General features: G+C 38.4%; 1 protein-coding gene across 12 annotated transcripts in view; it reads left to right on the top strand.

Annotated features, from left to right (window-relative positions):
* PPP2R3A (protein phosphatase 2 regulatory subunit B''alpha) overlaps positions 1-21,012 on the top strand; it is a 190,041-nt gene that overhangs the window by 14,033 nt on the left and 154,996 nt on the right. For 4 of the 12 annotated variants that reach the window (XM_035278271.3, XM_035278272.3, XM_054247033.2 and 1 more), the window contains exons 2-3: positions 2,508-2,577; positions 12,602-12,785. The exons of 3 other annotated variants lie outside the window; for them this stretch is intronic. The gene's annotated coding sequence lies outside the window, so the exon portion shown is untranslated. The remainder of the gene's footprint in view (positions 1-2,507; positions 2,578-12,601; positions 12,786-21,012) is intronic. 5 more of the 12 variants (XM_017965839.4, XM_054247032.2, XM_078354174.1 and 2 more) reach the window with 2 other exon arrangements.

The raw sequence follows: 21,012 nt of genomic DNA, 5'->3' as shown, positions 1-21,012 counted from the left end.
TGATTGATGGTCGATTGGATCAGGATCCAGATTGGCCAGCCTGGAAAAGACATACCATGATTAGTGTGGGAACAGGATGTGTCATATGCTGGGTTCCTGTAACTGAAGTGCACAGCATTGCTGCTTATTTTAAAAGGGTAACAAGTTTCCCCTCTCAATCCATGTTGTTGCTTTGGTCGTAAAAGTAGGCACATCGGCAGACCGCATTACTCATCCTGCCATCGTTATAATAAAAGATTAGAATGTCCAAAACATACTGGGCAGAAGAAGAAATATGGCAAGTATCCATTACATAGGACAAGAGATTTTTGGCAATAGATGAAATGAAGAGAGATACCAAGAGAGGGGAAGGAGGTAGGGTATTATGAAAGCAAGAGCTGAAAGAAAAATAGAATATCAATGAAGATGTATATTTGCATGTTGTAGAAATTGATTGGTTTTAAGGAATAAACATCCACTTATATATATCCTCTATAAGTAAAAAGATACAAAGAGAACACATCAGTTCATTCAAATTTTATTAAGTACAGCAAGCCATCATTGAAAATAAACATGATTCTCTCTTCTGTCTCTCTCTACTATGTGTGCTCTGTTTTCTTAACATCACTCTCTCCTGCTATGTTGCTCATCATGGATGCCCCAAAACAGTGGCCTCAGGCACAAAATGATAGGGCTTTTAAGATTCAGAACTCTCAGCTAATTGACTGTCTTTCAGAGTTTCAATTTCAAGTCCCCAGGACAGAAAATATAATTGGGCTACCTTGAGTTAGTGTCCCAACCAAATTTTCCAGAGATTGGAAAGCATGTGACACATAGTTTCCCCATCTAGCCTGTGCACAAGGCAGATCTCTAAGAAGTGGGTATAAGTCAAGAGGAAATGAGTGAAATATCTTGTTCAGTATGTAAAGAGAGAAAGCTTGTTTGAAAAGCAGTCAATTGCTTGGGGGATAAAAAGGAGCATAACATATGCATAAACCCCTTCTTAAAAAAAAAGTTGGTAAGATATAATAGTTAAGGAAGGTTGAGTCAGTTTATAACATGAACTACTTTTGCCCCAGGCAGCTTTATTGCCCAATAAAATTTATAGACAATTTTCACCCAACAGGAACAAGGGGCTTTAGGAGGTGAGATGACGTACATGACTGGAACTTTAAGTATGTAACCAAAAATTTCCATAAGGTGTATAGTGTAGACTCCTATACATTGGTATAGACACTTTGGGCCAAAGTCTGTTTCCCCTTAGGAACCAGCTATCATCATGATAAAAGTCTGTTAAGGCTATTGCCAAATCAACCGGTGATTTCCATGAAGTTCCACTCAGCTCAACTAGCTTGGTAACCACTGATGTTCAAGTGTCTTAGTTTTCCCACGGTTTGTCTTGAGCCTTCCTGCATAGCAGGTAAGTGATAGCAGGGCATTTACAAGGAGACTGTTAACATCAGAAGCTCTTAATGGTTTCCAGTCATCAATACATATATGTCACTTTGCCTAAAGGACCAAGGCCTGATTGACTTGGCACCAAGTGTATATTAAAATGTAAATTAAAAATTAATTTGTATTATAGCATCCAAAATAACAAACTGCATCTATAACCTGATGCTTCTATTTTTGAGCTTATAAAGATCAGCTGCTTAGATAACCAAATGCCTATACAGGAATGTGTTCTCTGGGGATTCAAACATAAGCTCTTTAAGTTTGATAATCATGTTGATGTGGGTCCATCTTATTGGTGAGCCAGAAGGTTATTCAATAAGTAGACTTCTGTAAAGTAACTTACCTAGCAATAGTAGATTCATAATTGAGTATCTTGCTGGCAGTCTTTCTCAGTTTATGTGTATAGATTGTCTTCTATACTTTGCCTCTCAGTATTAGAGGATTTGGGATGGGGGCCAGGGATGCTGGTCTTAGGGTCAAAGCAAAGGCTATATTTTTTCATCAGGTAAAATGCCAAATGAAGCTGAACAACTCTCAGAAATGGCCAGGAGGGCCACTTTATTTTAGATGGAGCCAGTCAACCCCTCTTTAAAACTGATTACAAAAAGTAACTTTTTTTCTAGTCTAGGTCTTGGTCAAGGAAACTGAAGTGGTGGTATATTAGCAAATTGCCTTCCTTCTTTCTTCTTTTCCTTCACTGAGTGCTTATATATTCCAAGCAGTGTTTTAGTGTTAGGATACAGTGGTGACAAACAAAATCCTTGCCTTTAGAGTGTACATTCTATTGCAGGGATAAAGACAGTAAATGTGTAAACAGTAAATAAATCCAAGAACTTCTAAGTTCTATAAAGACATTAACTTGCATAATGGGGCAGAGAGTAATGAGATGGGGCCATTGGTCAAGGGAGAGGAAGAAGCCATTTGAAGAACTGAAAAAAGGCCAAGGGAGAATAATACAAGATGAGGTTAGGGAGGTGGTTAGCAGACTGGAACAATTATAGACTATGGGAGAGGAGTTTAAAAAGGAAAACAATTCGCTCTGATTTGTATTTCTCTGGTTGTGCTGTTTGCAGAATGACTGGAGTTTGGAGAGGCAAGAGTGGAAGCAGGGAGACCAGTTAGAAGTCCATTACAGTACTTCAGGTGAGAGGGGATGATGGTTAGGTTCGTTATCCAATAATGGAGATTTAAAAAGTGGTCAAAATTAAGAGATTTTTTTTTTTTTTTGAGATAACGTTGACAGGTCTTACTGAAAGCGTTTATATCCTAGGTATTGGCTACAAATATGGCAGGTAGCCATTCCACTTTTATGAACTTGCAAACACCTAGCAAGACACCTGTAAAAGGTTGTTTTGCAATAATGTACTCCAGTTGTGCATCTACTGGATTGTCAGGTTCTTTGTCTGTTTAATAGGTAATTAATAACAAACTCTTGTTGGGCTTCATCTACAAAATACAAGGATTCCTGCAGTCCCACAGGTAGGATGTCAGCTGAATGAAGAACTTTGGAAATGTCTCAGGTTCTCATTATACCCTTCAGGGCACTTGAGGCTGAATGGCCGTCAAAGGTTGGTGAAGCTGGATAGGTTGCTGTCCTGACCCTAGAGTTAGACCCATCAGCTCAGCCTGACATACCACATGTATGACCAAGAAATAAAAAGCAAGTCATGAATAACCTTGCAGGCTGTTATCGCAGATGACTGTATTTATTCTCAATGCTCCCATTCTCAAATTCCTGACTCTGTGGTCAATCTCCATACCTGTTCTGGCCTTTTGATTTGGACTCCCCTTTGGCTTCCTGCGGTTGAACCTTGCTCTCAGTTCTGTTTTCCCATCTGATCTCAGTATCATCTTGCCCAACTCCAGCCACCCCCCACAGCACATACATACACACACCCCTTTCATAATATTGAATGAAAAATTTCCTGCTGAAATTGCAGCCACAGAACCCCACTAGAGGTGGTAATTCAGATTTGTGTCCTATGGGTGGTTTTGGTTAGTTAGGTACTACTCTTGAGCCTACGGGATCATAACTTTTTGCCTGCATTTGCCTTACAGACAGATGAGTACTTCATGTACTCTTCCAGTTGCCAAGCTCAGTGCAAAAATGAACTAATAACGTTAAATGTGATAAGATTTCATAGTCATGGTTGGTTAAATAGAGGGCATCAGTGGGGTGAAGAAATAAGATACCAAAGCTGTATTCTGGGCAGGAGCTAAGCAATGGGTTCTGTCAAGGGACACATGAGGACTGTGAAGGCTCAGCTCAAAGTAATCTGCATTTTCTTCTTACAGATATTTCCACTGGGCTTTTGCCCCATTTCTCTACCCCAGTTTAATTTTGGGGGTGTGCTTCACAGCATCTGACTGTTTAAGAAAATATTATTAGATTTATATTTTATACTGTGCACTGGCTATCTGTTGGGGATATAAGGATGAGTAAATTGTGTGGCTTCCTGATTCATCTGCGTCTCCTTCCCTGATTCATCACACTGCCACCTGAATCCCATCATCTTCCTTCCTGAGAAACTATAACAGTTTTATAAATGCTTAATACTAAAAAGACTTTGCAAATAAATGGAAATTATTTCAAAAAGTTTCTTCTTTTCAGAGCATCTTTGCTTTTGTATTTATGTTTTCACTAAATCAAGAGTAAATCAAATCTTGTGTTTTATTCTTCTGTTAAGTTTTTTTAAATTGCTTTGTCTTGCCCTGATATTTGTAATCTTCCACATTTAGAGCCTTCTGTATCTTCTGTTTGCCTCTTGCTGATTTAATCTCACAGGTCACTTTTTTTTTAAGTAAAGTTTTATGCTTAGCCTTATGGCACGTTTTGTATGTAATTCTATTTCTGGATATGATACCACTTGTGAATATGCTTTTAATTATGTCCCAGTCAGTTATATTATTGAACAAGCTCATTGTCTTAATTATACTTACAAAGACTAACAATATACTTATAGCCTGAAGTTCAGAGAGAGGTAGCACTTAACATTATTCATTGGTTTTTTAAGAGCCACCTGTAAATTTTGCTCTATTATCTGTTATGATTTTCTTTTTATAGCTATTTTATGTGTCACAGTTTATTACTCTCTAATAAATTTATCAGGTTTTCAAACTTTTTGGAAAACAAAATTGGGGTTTAACAGAAACCCACCTTTTTGTTCATCCTATCAGGTTACTGTAGCAACTTTGGTGTTCTATAGATTTTCTCTCCCTCCTTCCCTTTCTGACTACTCTTCCCTTACCCTTCCTTCTCTTTCCTTCTTTCCTTTCCTATTTTGAGAGGTCCTTCCCTAGAACTTAAGAAATCTGGAATTTTAGCAGGGATTTAGGAACTGACAACCCCAGCTCCTTTAGCCTTAATGTAGACATAGAGTAAGACTAAAGAGCTTTGATGTTAGAGAAACCTGGGCTCAAATCACCCTTCTACTTTTTGAGTATGTAACATGAGCAAATTTTTTTAACTTCTATAAGTCTCATTTTCCTCATCTGTAAAATAGAGATAACACTTCAGTGTTGACATAAGAATTAAATTAGATGATGCATTTAAATACTCAGCACAGCCCTAGTAATATGATTTGGCTTTGTGTCCCAACCAAATCTCACCTGTAATTGTAGTCCCCAAGTATTGAGGGAGGGACCTGGGAGGCGATTGGATCATGGGGTCAGTTTCCTCCATTCTGTTCTCGTGATAGTGTGTCCTCACGATATCTGATAGTTTCATAAGGAGCTCTTCCAGCTTTGTTCCCTCTCTCCTGCTGCCTGTTTCCCCTTCTACCATGATTGTAAGTTTTCTGAGGCCTTCCCAGCAATGCAGAACTGTGAGTCAATTTTAAACCTCTGTATTAGTCCATTTTCAGGCTGCTGATAAAAACATATCTGAGACTGGGCAATTAACAAAAGAGGTTTAATTGGACTTACACAGTTCCACATGGCTGGGGAGGCCTCACAATCATGACAGAAGGCAAGGAGGAACAAGTCACATCTTACATGGATAGTGGCAGGCAAAAAGAGAGTTTGTGCAGAGAAACTCCCGTTTTTTAATACCATCAGATCTCATGAGGCCCATTCACTGTCACAAGAACAGCATGGGAAAGACCTGCCCCCATGATTCAGTCATCTTCCATCAGGTCCCTCCCACAACAGGTGGAAATTATGGGAGCTACCAGATGAGATTTGGGTGGGGACACAAAACCAAACCCTAGCAACCTCTTTCCTTTATAAATTACCAAGTCTCAGGTATTTCTTTATAGCAGTGTGAAAACAGACTTATACACCTAGCATATGTAAGTACTTTTAAATGATGATATAATAATATTAATCTTCTCTTTGAGAGCCCAGTATAAGAAGGGTCAGCATAGCACTGTACCTCTGTCTCTACCCCAATCCTTCTCACTTTGTTTCTCTCTCTCCCTCACTCTCCCTCTTTCTCTCTCTCACACACACACTCCTCCCCACCTAAGGAATACAAGCTCAACATCAGAGGATGCATGCCTAGTTCCCTCCTCCTCGCTGTTTATCTGTTGATGAAGGTAGCATGAATTCCTGCATAGGGTAGTCTTACACCTAATGTATAACCGTTCTTTTGACCCTGTCAATGGAGGCATACAGTAAACTTTTTGGTAAATGATGCATCTCCAGATGTGTGGTTGTTAAGATGTACTCTTAGATGTTCTAAAGGCTTAGGATATGACCATGGGATAAAGTGGCTTGAGAACAAGATCAGCATTTTTATTGTTGTGGAAAAAAAGGTCAAGAGAATAAAAGGACAGAATATCAGACGAATTATTTGTTTGGATACTACAATAAGATTTATGACAGAAATAGTGTTGGAGTGACAGCCAGAAGCTAAAATCAAGGAATGAAAGGGAGTAACCTTGGGGAGACATAAATGACTGCAATAAGGAAGGATAGCAGGCAGTAGAGATGCTACGTGACTCAGAGCAGAGAATTTTTAGAGGGGGCAAAGGACAAATGATCTGGAAGCAGTGGTGAGGAAAAAACTTACCAGGTCTCATGTTTTGGGGAGTATGGAGGAGAAAAAGTCATCATCTAAAAGGGATACAGGGAAAGCAGCATTCTCAGGGAAGAGTTCAGTTTCTATTTAAATATTAAGGTAAACGAAGTTGAAGAAAGCTTCAGAGGTCAAGAATATGAGGATTTTGCTGATAACTGCTCTTGAGTCCCACGAGGCTCAGCAGAAGGGTTAAGGTTTCAGGAGGTGGAAGGGGTAGAGGCTTAGATTTCATCATCAGTCACTATCTTCTCTTTCTTGTATACATACTCAATTTCTTTGACCCTCTTTCACTTCAGCAGCCTTGCCTGGTTAACCCACAGAACCAGTTAAATCCAATTCTTTGCCTATTCCTTGCCTGTAAAACCATGCTGCTGAACTTGCCTTACATTAATTATCATAACCTCAAGTGGATCCTTAATGATGCCTGACTATTATAGTAGAATTCTCCAGCCATTTTTTTCTCACTTTCATCTCCTCTTAGATGACTGTTTCTTCAGTCTCCTTCATGTTGGACATCTCCCCACTCTTCGCTCTCAACTGATGGCCTTGCTTGCTGTTTCACTAAGAAACTGAGTCAGGAAAGAGATTTATCACCACAGATACCCACTACTTGCAGTAGTATCCATATACTCTGCTTTCTTTCCTGTTAGTGTGAAAGAACTACCCTGAGTTCTTTGTAATTCTTTCTCTTGTGTCATCAGGTTTCCTTCCTACTATTCTATGCATGAATATATGCTTTTATTTCTTCTATGTTAAAAATAATCCCTCTTGACTCTGCTTTCTCCTCTAACTTTTGCCTTATTTCACGTAAACATCGTAGCAAAACTTATTTAAAGAATTATCGGCAAGGTGCGGTGGCTCATGCCTGTAATCCCAGCATTTTGGGAGGCCAAGTTGGGTGGATCACGAGGTCAGGAGTTCAAGACCAGCCTGGCCAATATCTTCATCTCTGCTAAAAACTTCATCTCTGCTAAAAAAAATACAAAAATTAGCCACGTGTGATGGCACACGCCTGTAATCCCAGCTACTTGGGAAGCTGAGGCAGGAGAATTGCTGGAACCTGGGAGGCAGAGGTTGCAGTGAACCAAGATATCACCACTGCACTCCAGCCTGGGCCACAGAGAGAGGCTCCATCTCAGAAAAAAAACTTTTTTTTTTAATTACCTATGTTCTGTTGCTTATTTTTCCCTTCCCATTCTTTTTTGAACTGAAGCCAGTCAGACTTCTTCCTCCATAATTCCAATAAAACTGTTCTTTTTGGTTATCAGTGATGTCCCCATCTGTCATTTCTCAACACCTGTGACTTAACATTCAGGAACAGAGTTGATCACTAACTTTCTCCTCCTTGAAACACCTTTACTTGTCTTCTGAGATACTTGTCAAGAACTATGAAGGATCTAAGATTTTACTGTGTTTATATACTAACAAGTTAGTATGCCACAGTTTCATGTATAATGGTAGAAGACACGAGACTTCTGGATCAGAGACAGAAGATAGTTTATTACTTACAGCAATAATATAACCAGAGTATCAGTATTTTTGTACTGGTTTCCTGATTTCCAGTTCCCCCAGAGCAATATGAAGAGGTCAGATGATACCTGTACACACAGTAAAGCTGTGTTATTGGAAGGGAAACTTGATCTTAGGGAACCCAAATATTTTTTAATGGACAATAAGCAAGCCTGTTCTTTGTTCCAGAGGGAAATATTATCTTTATTATGCTGGACAGTAACCTGTTGCTCTGGAGGGAGACACTGTCTTCCAAGGCTATTCAGTATGAAAACACCTTTGAAAAGATAGTCTGGAACTGTCATGTATCACATCACCGATTATCAAGAGCATGCCTCACAATATTTGCAGAAATGTGAGAGACCTAAGGAGAATTATATCATAGTAATTCTTCCCTCTCTGGCCATTTTATCAGTCTTTTTTGCTGGTTCTTCTTCAATTCCCCATAATTTAGATCTGTACTGTCTAGTACTGTATCCACTAGCTACATGTAGCTATTTCAATTGGCTGTATTTCAGGTGCTCAATAGCCACATGTGGAAAGTGACTACTGTTGCATGGTGCAGACATAAGTATTTCATCATCACCAGAAAGTTCCACTGGACAGTGCCACTCTGCATGTTTGAAGTGCCCCATGGCTCAGCCTTTGGATATCTCCTCATTACTTTCTGTATTCCATCCCTTGGTGATCTCATCTAGTTTTACTTTAAACTATGACTCCCAAATTTGTGTCAACCCAGATCTGTCCCCTAAACTCCAGGCTTAGTTCTGTAGCAGCCTTCTGGACACCTGTACCTGAACATCTTAATAGGCATCTTAAAATTAACATGTCCAAAACTGAACTACCGATCCTCCTTGCAACCACTACTTCCTCTCTCACAAACAAATCTATTCTTTCTTCAGTCTTTCCAGGCTCAGTTAATGTCAGTTCTCATCTTCAATTGTTCAAGGAAAAAAAAAAAAAAAAAACAGTTTTTTTTAAAAACTCTTAGATTTATTATTGACCTCCCTCTTTTCCATAAAATCCACTCATGTATTCTACTGGCTCCACTTTGAAAATATATCCAGAATCTGACTACTTTTCACCCTGCCTCTACTACTGTAACCTAGTCCAAGCCAGCATCATCTTTTGCCTGGATTATTCTAATAGCCCCCTTTCTGGTCTCCCTCTTCTGCTCTTGTCCCTATTGTATGCTCTCATCCTAACAGACAGAATGATTTTGTGAAGTAACATCAGGTCATATCATTTCTCTGCTTAAAACTCCTCAGTAGCTTTTCATCTCACTTAGGTAAAAGCAAAATCTAATCACACTGGCATTCTCCTTCTTGCTAAAACATTCAAGCTGTGCTTCCACCTCAGAGCCTTTGTATGTGGTGTCTCTTTTGCTTTCTTTTCCCCTAACCCACCCACCGAAGACAGCAGGCCAGCTATCTTACAGAATGATCCATATCATGAATTTCTCTGCTTCCTCATGGTATTAACTTATTTCTCTATATCCTGTATTTTCTGGAATTGGACATTAGATGTAAATGATTGACTGATTAAATATTTTTGATGAGCATCAGTGATGCTGCAGTCTTCACACTGAATCAATTTGGGAGGCACATATGATGTGATTGTCCCACCATTACTGATGCCCAGTTTGTCTAACATGTTAAGGTGGTAATGTTCATATCTTTCCATTATATATTTACATTTTCCCCTTTGTGGTTAACAAATAAACTGAAAGGGGAATGTTATTTTTTTTCACCCTGTTATTTTAAGAACACTTTTGACCTGTGGAACTGCTTTTTCGAGTAAAACATTTTTTTTAGAGATTCAATATCTAAAACAGATAAAAACAGAGCTGTTCTTGTTGCAGTAAGAAATGCAGCTTCCAAGGGAACTCTGACAAGCACAGTTTGTAACCCAGAGAACCCACCCAAACACTTGGGAAAGTGGAGACCCAGAGGACACATGAAGTCTTAAAGCCACCTGGAATCTCATGTGAAAGTACACCTTCTATTAGAGTATACTTTGGGAGTTCTGCCACTTCCTTGGACAGTTGTGATTGTGGATGTTCATTAGAACGGGACTTGGATTTTCCCTGGCAGTCCACCCGCTGTTTTTAGTTGTCTCAGTGCTTTCTTGACATTCTATCTATCTGTTCTGCAGATGTGAAGATTTGAAATTACTTCATTTATAGTATGTGTTGGGTTGCAGTCCTTTTTTGTTTCCCTCTTGGAAATTCTTCTTCATCCACAAAGAATTCCAGATTCAGACATTATTCATCTATGTCTGGAACACAAAAACCTCCTGAACTTCCATATGTCTTACCTTCTTTGTACCTTTAAAATATTCAGATGCTGCCACAGCTGAAGTCAGTTTTCTTACTTGCTTATTGCTTGCTTCCTTTCTGTACCTTACCTCCCTAACGTGCCTTACAGCCAAACATGCCTTACTAGAAAGTTAAATGAGTAAATTTACTGTGCCCAATGTCTATAAATTGTATACTATGGATTTTTATTTTCAGGGAAAGAAGTTTCTCTATATTAAGTGGAAGAAAAAACAGGCAATAAACTATAATCTTACTTTTGTTTAAAGAATTATATGCACAAAATCTCCATGACTGTTTATATGTATATGCATTTTTAAAGCCCAAAAGTATATTTACAAAAATGTTCACATTGATACTACCTCTAGCTGTGATCTTTGCTTTCCTCTTTGTAATTTCTCTGGTATCACTCTCACTTTTGTCTGCAATTTGTCTTATTTCTATGGTCATTACTTTTATAAAGGTTAAAACTATTGTTTAAAAAACAAAAAACAGGGCCGGGCGCGGTGGCTCAAGCCTGTAATCCCAGCACTTTGGGAGGCCGAGGCGGGTGGATCACGAGGTCAACAGATCGAGACCATCCTGGTCAACATGGTGAAACCCCGTCTCTACTAAAAATTACAAAAAATTAGCTGGGCACGGTGACGCGTGCCTGTAGTCCCAGCTACTCGGGAGGCTGAGGCAGGAGAATTGCCTGAACCCAGGGGGCCGGAGGTTGCGGTGAGCCGAGATTGCGCCATTGCACTCCAGCCTGGGTAACAAGAGCGAAACTCCGTCTCAAAAAAAAAAAAACAATCACTTTGGTTTGTCAATTCCAAACTGCATTGAAGGCAAGTCCAGGCTCTACTCTAGCTTACTGCCATCCATACCATTCTTTGGGATTCTTCTCATATCATCCCACACAAGCAGCTTTTCCCTGATCTCATGATTCTGTTTCTTTTACAATAGGTTCTTGGTCAGTCTCCAGAATCTAGACTCCAAAGACCCTCTCTGCTCACTTGTATCAAAACTAACTTGTCAGGGAAGGGAAGAAGGATGTAAAAATGATGTTCTAAAAGGAATTGTCCTAGAATGTGGTCTTCATCAGGACCCAGGAGGAGCTCAATAAATATCTCTTAAATGAATTGACCTATAATTTTAGCTCATGAATTCCTGTAAACAAGCCTTGTTTGTTTTCTATAATGCTCTGAAAATTTGGAGTACTTAATATACAGTCCTTTTAAAAATATATTCGTACTTTAGTTAATAAATTTCAATTTCTTGTTAACTTTGATCAAAATTTGTACTTGTACAGGTATTTAGAAAAGGATGGATTTAAAGATAAAAGTCTTGTGTCCGGATCCTGCTCTAGTTTTGTGATCATGATTAGCACTTAAGCCCCTGAGCTCCCTTCATTTGTAGCCTCACTGATTCTCTTCTAAACTCTGCAGAGGCCTTCTACCTACCCAGCTTCATCTTGTGTTCTCAAGTATGTCCTCCACAACACTACAATAGTAATATCCCACAGTGCACATTTGACCTTGTCTCCTCCCCCAATTCCAAGGTGTAACCTCCCAGGGGCTTTCTGATGCTGTGTTGCCTTTGCCCCACTCCTTCAGCTTTGGCTCCTGGAAGCCTGTCTTCAAACTTGACACTCAAATAATGCCAGGTTCCTGCTAGCTCTCACACATCCCATGCTGCTTTCTGCTTTGCTCCCTCTTCTCACAGGATGTTTTCCCTTTCTTCAGCCAACTACTACTACTTTATTCCAGGACTGTGTTTGGCAGGTAACCTCTCTGGTGTGCCTTCATTTTGCCTAAAGGTTATGTATCCACTTTCATGCCTACTCAGACTGTGAGCTGCTTAAGGCAGAACCATAGAGTGCATAGTTCTTTATGTTGAAGGGTACCTGGTCTGTGGTGGGACTCAATGTTTATTAAACTGTGTTATAAAATACGTGTATTCTTCTAAGTTGCCTAAATGAATTTTGCCTGTAGAATGTTACCTGATTTTTATATGTTTCCCTCTAAAATAAGAAAAATACTTGAAATTGTGTGAACTAAAGTAACTTAAAATACAGCTAGACAGAGACAAAAACTATTGGTGATATTTTGGAATACATAATAAAGAATTTTTTATATTAGAAAACGTGGTAAAAATTTAACCTCAGATATTCCTTTTGGAGATAGTTCTCAGAGAAATCAGTAGTTTTGCAAATTACATGCATTAAAAATTAATAGCCAGTTTTTCATACTTCCGATGTCAAATAATACAAAATAGTTTTCTGGTAAATGTAGCCCTTTCCTAATTCAAACCAAGAAAAAACAAATTTTGCTTTTCTCTAGACCCCAGAGCCATCTTTCATCCTGTTTTTCCTGACGAAAAGATGAAATCCCAGTGAGGGAAGTGACTTGACCAAGTTACCGAGCTGGTCAATGCAGAAGCTGAGATTAGGAGCTCCTGACTGCTCACCTGGTGCTTTCTCCCCTCACCCACATTTTCTGTTTCTTCACTGCGGTAAAAATAAAAGTAAGTTTTTAAGTACTTCCTAATTCCCATGTGCTCAAATCAGGTCTACTGCTGAATGTTTTTATATTACCCTTAGCCTCATTCAGACATTAGCCCTAAAGTTAAAGCATTAATGGTTCTTTGATACCCATGTATACCATTTCTTTGAGCATCAGAAAATCTTTTCTGTAAGAGATGTTTTATTTTCTCAACTATATTAATTTTATTTTTATTTATTTTATTATCTTTTAAATTTCTCAACTCTTTTTGAAGTGGACACAACAAATAAAATTCCAGGTCTCCTTTTTAGTTCCACAAATAGGCCTTACAGTACACTTTTGGTATTCCTTTAAAGTGTTCTGTTGGAAGCAGTTTCCACACTGAGTCATCGACCCAACATTGCCTACGTTTTCCAGGCAAAGTAATAGTTTTATTATTTCTAAATGACTCATTACTTCTGAATCATGACACCTTGTGTACTCTGTTAAATAAAAAAGTTTTCGAGACAATTTTCTAGTTTTTTTCTGCTCTCAGTCTTCAAGTGATCCACCTAAGTGACACGGGCATTCAGTCAACTCTGTCTTTTGTCTATGATTGATGTTGATCATTTCTTCTTGAACCCTTTCATTAGCTGAGATAAGCAGTGAAATTTCTTTACCTCATACTCTGCTCCAGATGTTTCCTGAAGTGGAACAAATAAATAGCAACAAAGTACGCATAAGACCATTCTACAATTTCCATCATTACATTAATATTTAAGATTATATCAACTCCCCATGAAATTAGGGAGAGACACACAGAAAAGTGTATCTCTAATGTTTGCAGGGAGATGAATTCAGCTTCAGTCATAGGTTTCAGTAGACATTCAGGAGAAAGTATTCCCCATGTAGTTGGATATACTTGGCAGTGAAGAGACAGGAATTAAATATTTGAGAGGAAGCACCAGATAAAGGTTTTAAAGCTGCAAGAGTGGACAAGATGGAGCATATGTAGGATGTAAAAGGGGGCAAAGGACAAAACTCAGAGGAAGGCTGGCACATAGGGGACAAGAAGAGAAATGCAAGAAAGGAGACAGACAATGAGTTTTCAAAGGGCAGGTGAAGAACCAGACAAATATGTCCCAGGAGTCAAGAGAGGGAAGTGTTTCATTCTTTTCAATTATAAAACCATTGAAAATCCTTATGGCCTTAGGATAAGCAAAGATCTTAAGGTAATATATACAAATGTATTAACTCTAAAAGAAAATAATGATAAATTGGATTGATGGAAATTAATTCACAGGATTAAAACCTCCTACTCTTTAAAAGCCACTACTGAGAAAATGGAAAGAGAAGCCACAGACTAGGAAATAATGTCTGTGGGGTTTTTTTGTTTGTTCATTTGTTTTGTTTTATTTCGTTTTTTAGAGACAGGATTTCACCACATTGGCCAGGTTGGGCTCAAACACCTGACTTCATGATCCACCCACCTCAGCCTCCCAAAGTACTGGGATTACAGGCCTGAGCTACTGTGTCTGGCCAAGGACCTGTGTTTAAATATATATATATATATAATTAACCCTTAGAATTCAGTAATTAAAGATTCTGAATAGACACTTTACAAAAGAAGATATCTATGAATTTTTAGTAAGCATATGAAAAAATAGTCAACATCATTAGTCAGCAGAGAAATGCAAATTAAAGCCACAGTGGGTTACCACTTCACACTCACTGAGATGGCTAAAATTGACAAGTATCTGAAAGGATGCAGAGCTACTAGAGCTCTCAGGTGCTGCTGCTAAGGGTATAAAATGGTAGAACCACACTGGAGAGCAATTTTGCAGGTTCTTATAAAGTTAAATGTACATTTATCATGATGAAGTAATTCTATTGCTTATTCCCCAAAAGAAATGAACACATATCCACAAAAAGATTTTTACTTGATTGTTCATAGTAGCTTTAATTCATAATAACCCAAACTAAAAACAGCTCAAATGTCCGTGAGCTGTATGAATATACCAGAATGTGTTTTACCCATTTGTTGAATAGATAAAACACATTCTGGTATATTCATACAGTAGAATACTACTCAGCAGTAAAAAGGAATGTACAACTGATAACAGATAGCACTTAGTTTTGAGATTTATCCATTTTACTAAATGAGAGAAGCCAGAAAGAAAAGTACATATATAACTATGTTAATATGAAGATCTAGAACTGGCAAAATTTATCCGTAGTAAATAGAAATCAGATCCATGGTTGTTGGATATTGTGGGTGAGGGAAATTGGGAAAGGGCCCAGAGATAGTTTTGTGGTGTTAAAAATGTTCTTTTTTTAAGGCAGTGGTTACCTGGCTCTTGTCAAATCTCACTGGACTATATACTTAATATGTTTTTATTGTATGTAAATTATCAGTAAAGTTGATTTCAGAATAAAAGTGAAGCTCTAAAAAGCTGAGGGGAAGCTCTGTGTTCGTGGGCAGCATTTGTCAATTAGTGGGCTTCACCGTAAGGTGATCATGTAGCGAGATGATATTTCTATTTCTCCAGAAAAAGATTCTTTAATCCACAGTGGGGCCTAGGGGCTGGAAGTAGTAAGCCTGATTTTGGTGACCTGGTTTCTGGGCCTCTTTTATTTTCAATCCTTTACTGCCATCTTTGTCTGATGCCCCTGATGTTAGTATTTTTCAGGTTCAGCTTTTTCCTCTCAGCACATAAAGTTTCTATTTTCAGCAGGGTGAAAAAAGGATGATTTTCTGAGTTTGTGGAGTGAGGGTAGAGAGACCTAACTATTCTTTTACAGACGACTTTCAAATAGTCCCCCTATGTTCAGTCCTCTACCCTACTCCATTTTCTGTGGTACCTGCTACCAACAAACCTTGCCTTTCTTTGGGTTGTGCAGGGTGAACTGGTTTGCTTCCCATCAGTAAACTAAGTCACTTACCATTCCTACTTCTCCTTTCTATCTTCATATATAGTGATCTGGGGTTACAGGTGTCTCCTAGGTTTTTGAAGACGAAGTTTGCCTTCCTGTTTCTTGTTCTTGTTTGGAGGAGACCTTAAAACTGTGAAACCCTTACTGTACATTTTCAACCTTACCAATACCACACTCCTTAATACTTCTCCAAACACACAAACCTTTTCCTATCTCTTCTTCCTTCATAGAATTCCTTTTTGTTTACAAGGCCCAGTCCAACCCAGTTTTACCTGATAAGGCTCTTATCTTTCAAAATCCAGTGCCTCTCCTTACTTTTCTTATCTGCTGCTTCTAAACCTTTGTTTCATAGCAGATCTACTTCATTAGGAATTGCCACATAGCAGTTTATTGTGGAATTTTCCAGAGTCACTGGAAAGTACTTGTTAGAGTAATCATAATCTGCTTAAAGTGATGGTAATAGTAAGTGCTTGATAAATATTTGCTGAATGAACTCTACAAATGCATCTGAACCACTTAGCCAGAAATTAGGAAAACAGATTCTGGCCATTTATGTAGACAAAAGGACCAGTAGAGACCAAAGGCCTGGGGGGTGGGGCTGGCAGCATGCCACAGACATGAGGCAGCGTAAATATACACATTCAGAACAATTATGATTTCCGAAGTAGTCTGTTTTACTACGGGCATAACGCAGACTATAATAGATGTTTAGATTGAAATTTTTTCTTTTTTTTTTTTTTTTTAAGATGGGGTTTCACCATCATGGGCAGGCTGGTCTTGAACTCCTGACCTCAGGTGATCCACCCACCTTGACCTCCCAAAGTGCTAGGATTACAGGCATGAGCCACTGCACCCGGCCTTAGATTGAAATTTTTTCTATTTTATATCAAGATTATAAAACACTCATTATTTCATGTGCCATTAAGAAAGAAAAAACTATTGACAATAATAGAATGCTTATCATCTAGAACTTTTTTTTACTTATTGAAAGAGTTCTATGGGCTTATGTTGACAGATGTTTTTTTTTTTTCAGACGGAGTCCCACTCTGTCACCCAGACTGGAGTGCAATGGTGCAATCTCAGCTCACTGCAGCCTTCGGCTCCTGGGTTCCAGCCATTCTCCTGCCTCAGTCTCCTGAGTAGCTGGAATTACAGGCATGCACCACCATGCCCAGCTAATTTTTGTATTTTTAGTAGAGATGGGGTCTCACCATGTTGGCCAGGCTGGTTGTGAACTCCTGGCCTCAGGTAATCCACCCACCTTGGCCTCCCAAAGTGCTAGGATTATAGGCATGAGGCACTGTGCCCAGTCTGACATATATATTTTGTTATATATCACTCTTGTGCATACATAAATAAAATACAGTGGAAATAATTGGTTAAAATATTTCTAGAATTTCTTCCATTCAGATTCAAACTCTTTAAAATCACTTTTTAATTTAGAGCCACCTATGTTCATGCTTGCTTTCTCTGCCATCCAGAGTATTTAGTGATGAAGCATTTCTTTTCTTTTCTTTTTATTTTTGAGATGGAATCTTGCTCTATCAACAGGCTGGAGTGCAGTGGCACAATCTTGGTTTACTGCAACCTCTGACTCCCTGGTTCAAGCAATTCTACTGCCTCAGCCTCCCCAGTAACTGGGATTACAGGCACATGCCACCATGCCCAGCTAATTTTTATGTTTTTAGTAGAGACAGGGTTTCACCATGTTGGCCAGGTTGGTCTCAATCTCCTGACTGCATGATCCAGCTTCCTTAAGTGCTGGGATTACAGGCGTGAGCCACTGCGCCCAGCCGAAACCTTTCTTAAAAGAGTCTTTTGCTATGATCTTTGGGAATTTTCTGCCAAGACCTTCTGCATGTTTTTTTATGATGGCGTTTTCTTGATCTTACTAGAGTGTGTTCAATAAATGACAACCGTGTCACAGTTCTGCCTGGCCAATAGGGATTTTACGATGCTACCAACTAAGATGTATTTCCATTTCAGTGATGCTAAAATATCCCCAAAAATGTATTTTAGAATTGAAAAATACTGTAGCTCAATAATTAATGTGATTCTGACACCAAAAACTTTCTCTTTGTACTTAAAGACTGCTGCTTTTTAAAAATGTGTTTATAACCAAACTATTCTTCTAAAATACTGCCTTTTTTGTGAAAATTTTTAAGGTTTTCTTTTCCACTTTGAGTTTTATTGGTCTTCACATTTATTTTGCTAAAAGTTAGCAGAGACACTTTTATCTTTATCAACTTTTAAAAGAAGCATGATGAAAAAATAGGCTGTCTACATCTCAAATGATTTAATGAAGTCTACACTAATATGCAGAGAAATATTTGTTGGTTAATCTAACAATTAGAGTCAAAGCGTATTACACAAACAGATGTCATCCTAGTGGGAGATTTTTAGTAAACTGCTAAGGGACTTTTTCTCTCTTTTGCTCCTTCCTGATCAACATTATTTAGTCAATAAACATATTACCTCATACTTCTCCTGTGAGTGCTTACACCTACCTGAATCTCTTGCTGCTATTCTTTTTGTATTCCGGCCTTCATGAGAAGCCCTGGATCAATCCAGTCATTTGTACCATCTCTACTTCTGCATCAATCCTGCTGAATGTTTCAGGATCTGTCCTTACTTTTGCCTGTTCCTAATCAGATACCTCCTTATTTTCATCTATTTCAGATTTTCACTGTCTTCCCAAATTCCTTAACACCTCTCCTGTCCCCTAAACTTTAATAAATAATTTTGCTTTCAGTTTCACTGAGAACAATTGAAGCAGTCATGGAAAGAAATTCCTCATATTCTTCTTCCATCTGTAAATTGGTTTCTTTCCTCCTGCCTCACTGGGAAAGGTATCCACCTTCCTCTGAGACTAATCCCCTCACCAGGGCTTTGGCTATTAGTTCCTGTGTCCTCAGAGTTTCCGCTGGATCTTTCCCTTCAACATGTACACAAGCTCAAATATCTTCTATCCTTTAGGAAAAAATTTGTATCTCCATTCTCTTCTAGCTGACATTTTATAGCCCCCTTTTCTTAGCAATAAAACTAATGGAAAATCTGGTCTACCTACACCACTTCTTTTGACACCAAGTCCCTGAAAGTATACTTGATAAGGGTACCAGCAACCTTCATTTTGGCAAATCCAGTTTTCCTTTTCTTAGCAATAAAACTAATGGAAAATCTGGTCTACCTACACCACTTCTTTTGACACCAAGTCCCTGAAAGTGCACTTGATAAGGGTACCAGCAACCTTCATTTTGGCAAATCCAGTTTTTGTTTTTCCTTGACCACTTAGTAATATCCAATGCTAGTGACCTCCATTTGGAAAGTCCCTTTTTCAGTCTCCATAAAACTGCTTTTTCCTGGTTTTCTTATCTTTTTCTCTTTCTTAGGCTCCTTCTAACTGTCCTGTGGCCACCCCTCACAAAACAAAAACAAAATGTCTGTCTCAGAGTAGCAAAACAAGTCTCCCAGTACTTAAGCCAGAAACCCAAGATTCCTCCCTGTCACTTCCCCTCCCACTGTTCTATGGATTCTTGGGCTAATCTAATCGGTGCCCTCCTCTTTGTTATTACTGTCACCTACTTGGTTTAGATTCTCATCACTTCTTGCATGGATTTTTATAATAACCTCCTAATTGATTTCTAAGTCTTTAGTCTGGTTCCTCTCTATCTATCCTCCACTCAAGTGCTACAGTGATCTTTCTATAACAAATCTCATCATGTTACACTGGCCTAAAAGTCTTTGTTTTTCTCATAGCTTTCAGAATAAAGTTCAGACTCCTTAGTTTAGCATACAAGGCCAACTGTGGTTTAGTGCCTGCTGCTCTCTTTTCCTGCCCTCTTGCTTGTCTCTACACTCCCCCCAGTGAAACTAGCTGGAACTACTTGTACTTCGGGACTCACTGTGCTGCGTTCTCTCTCTGCCTTCACATATGTCTCCCTCTACCTGGAGTATTTCTCCCTTCCTTTTTGTCTAAGTAGCTCTCATTGATCCTTCAAAAATTATGTACCTACATTGCTATATTTTTGGGAAGCTTTTCTTGACTCCTCAGTCTGATTTAGATGCTTCCTCTCAAAACAGACAAAGGATGTGAAGAAAGGCTTCACAACTGAACAATGACAAAATATCTAATAGGCGAGTGAGAAGATATTCAGGCTTACCAGCAATCAAGGAAATGAAGATTAAAACAATGTACTTCCATTTTTTCATCAATCAAATTACAAAAAATTTAAAGAGAGGAATCAGTCCAGGAAAACATGGGGAAACAGGCTCTCTCCTAGATTGGCGCTACGTATCTAATGACCTTTTTTGAAAAAGTATATACACGTACACACCTTCTGACTCAGCATTTTACTATTAAGAAAATATAGCTATATAAAGTACATGCAAAAGAATGTTTATCACTGCTTATTTGAAAACAAACAGTAAATAACCTAAATCTTCAGCAATAACAGATGGCTAAATAAATTATTTTATTTATATGATAGAATGTTATTTATTCATTAAAATGACATGTCTATTTTGACATGGAAGTAAGTTATAATATGGTCCAAATTTTGTAAAAAAAAAACATTTATAATTTTTCATAAGACAAAGTTAAAGTATATTCATAAGAATATCAACAGTGTTTTTTTTTACTTGTGAATACAACTTTTCTGAAAAGAACATTTATTAATTGTGGGAGCAAAATGGGAGAAATTTGCCCTCACTCCTGATAGCTGCTGTGCTTGCTTGCTTCTGTCCCTACCCTCATTAAACATTGAACACTCTGAAGACCATCACTGTATGTCATTTGGCATCATTCTCCCAGGATCTGGCACAGAGTAGGAAATGTTTGGTAAGTGAATTAGAGCAGTAACAGCAATAATATTTATTGTGCATTTCCTGTGTCTTAGGTATTGTTGTAAGCAATGACATATGTTAACTTAATCTTCGTGAGATGATGATTATTCTCTCCATTTTGCAGTTGGAACAGACTGACAAGGTTAATCAGCTTATATTAGACCACACTGGCAGGATTGGAATTCAAACCCATGCAGTCTAGCTTTCTCTTAGACTTAGGATAGCATTGTGGTTCCAAGTTAGGTTGGATCTCTGATTGCAAATAGTTGGATTTGATTCCATGCCTAAGATTCCATCTAGTTAACTGAACATCAGTTGAATTATGGTCTGAATAAAAAGGCAGAATTTGACACCCATAGGTGTGAAATACCAGGGAAAGTAATCTTTGCTGCTTTGGCATTTTTTTTTTTAATCAAATGATTTTAGACTCAAAATTTCTCATATGTAGTTGGTGGCACTCCTTGGGGTTTGGTTTTCTGCTATTATGTCCTTTC

Source organism: Callithrix jacchus, chromosome 17 (assembly GCF_049354715.1).
Source record: "Callithrix jacchus isolate 240 chromosome 17, calJac240_pri, whole genome shotgun sequence".
NCBI lineage: Eukaryota > Metazoa > Chordata > Mammalia > Primates > Cebidae > Callithrix > Callithrix jacchus.
This window is presented reverse-complemented; position numbering and strand designations above follow the sequence as displayed.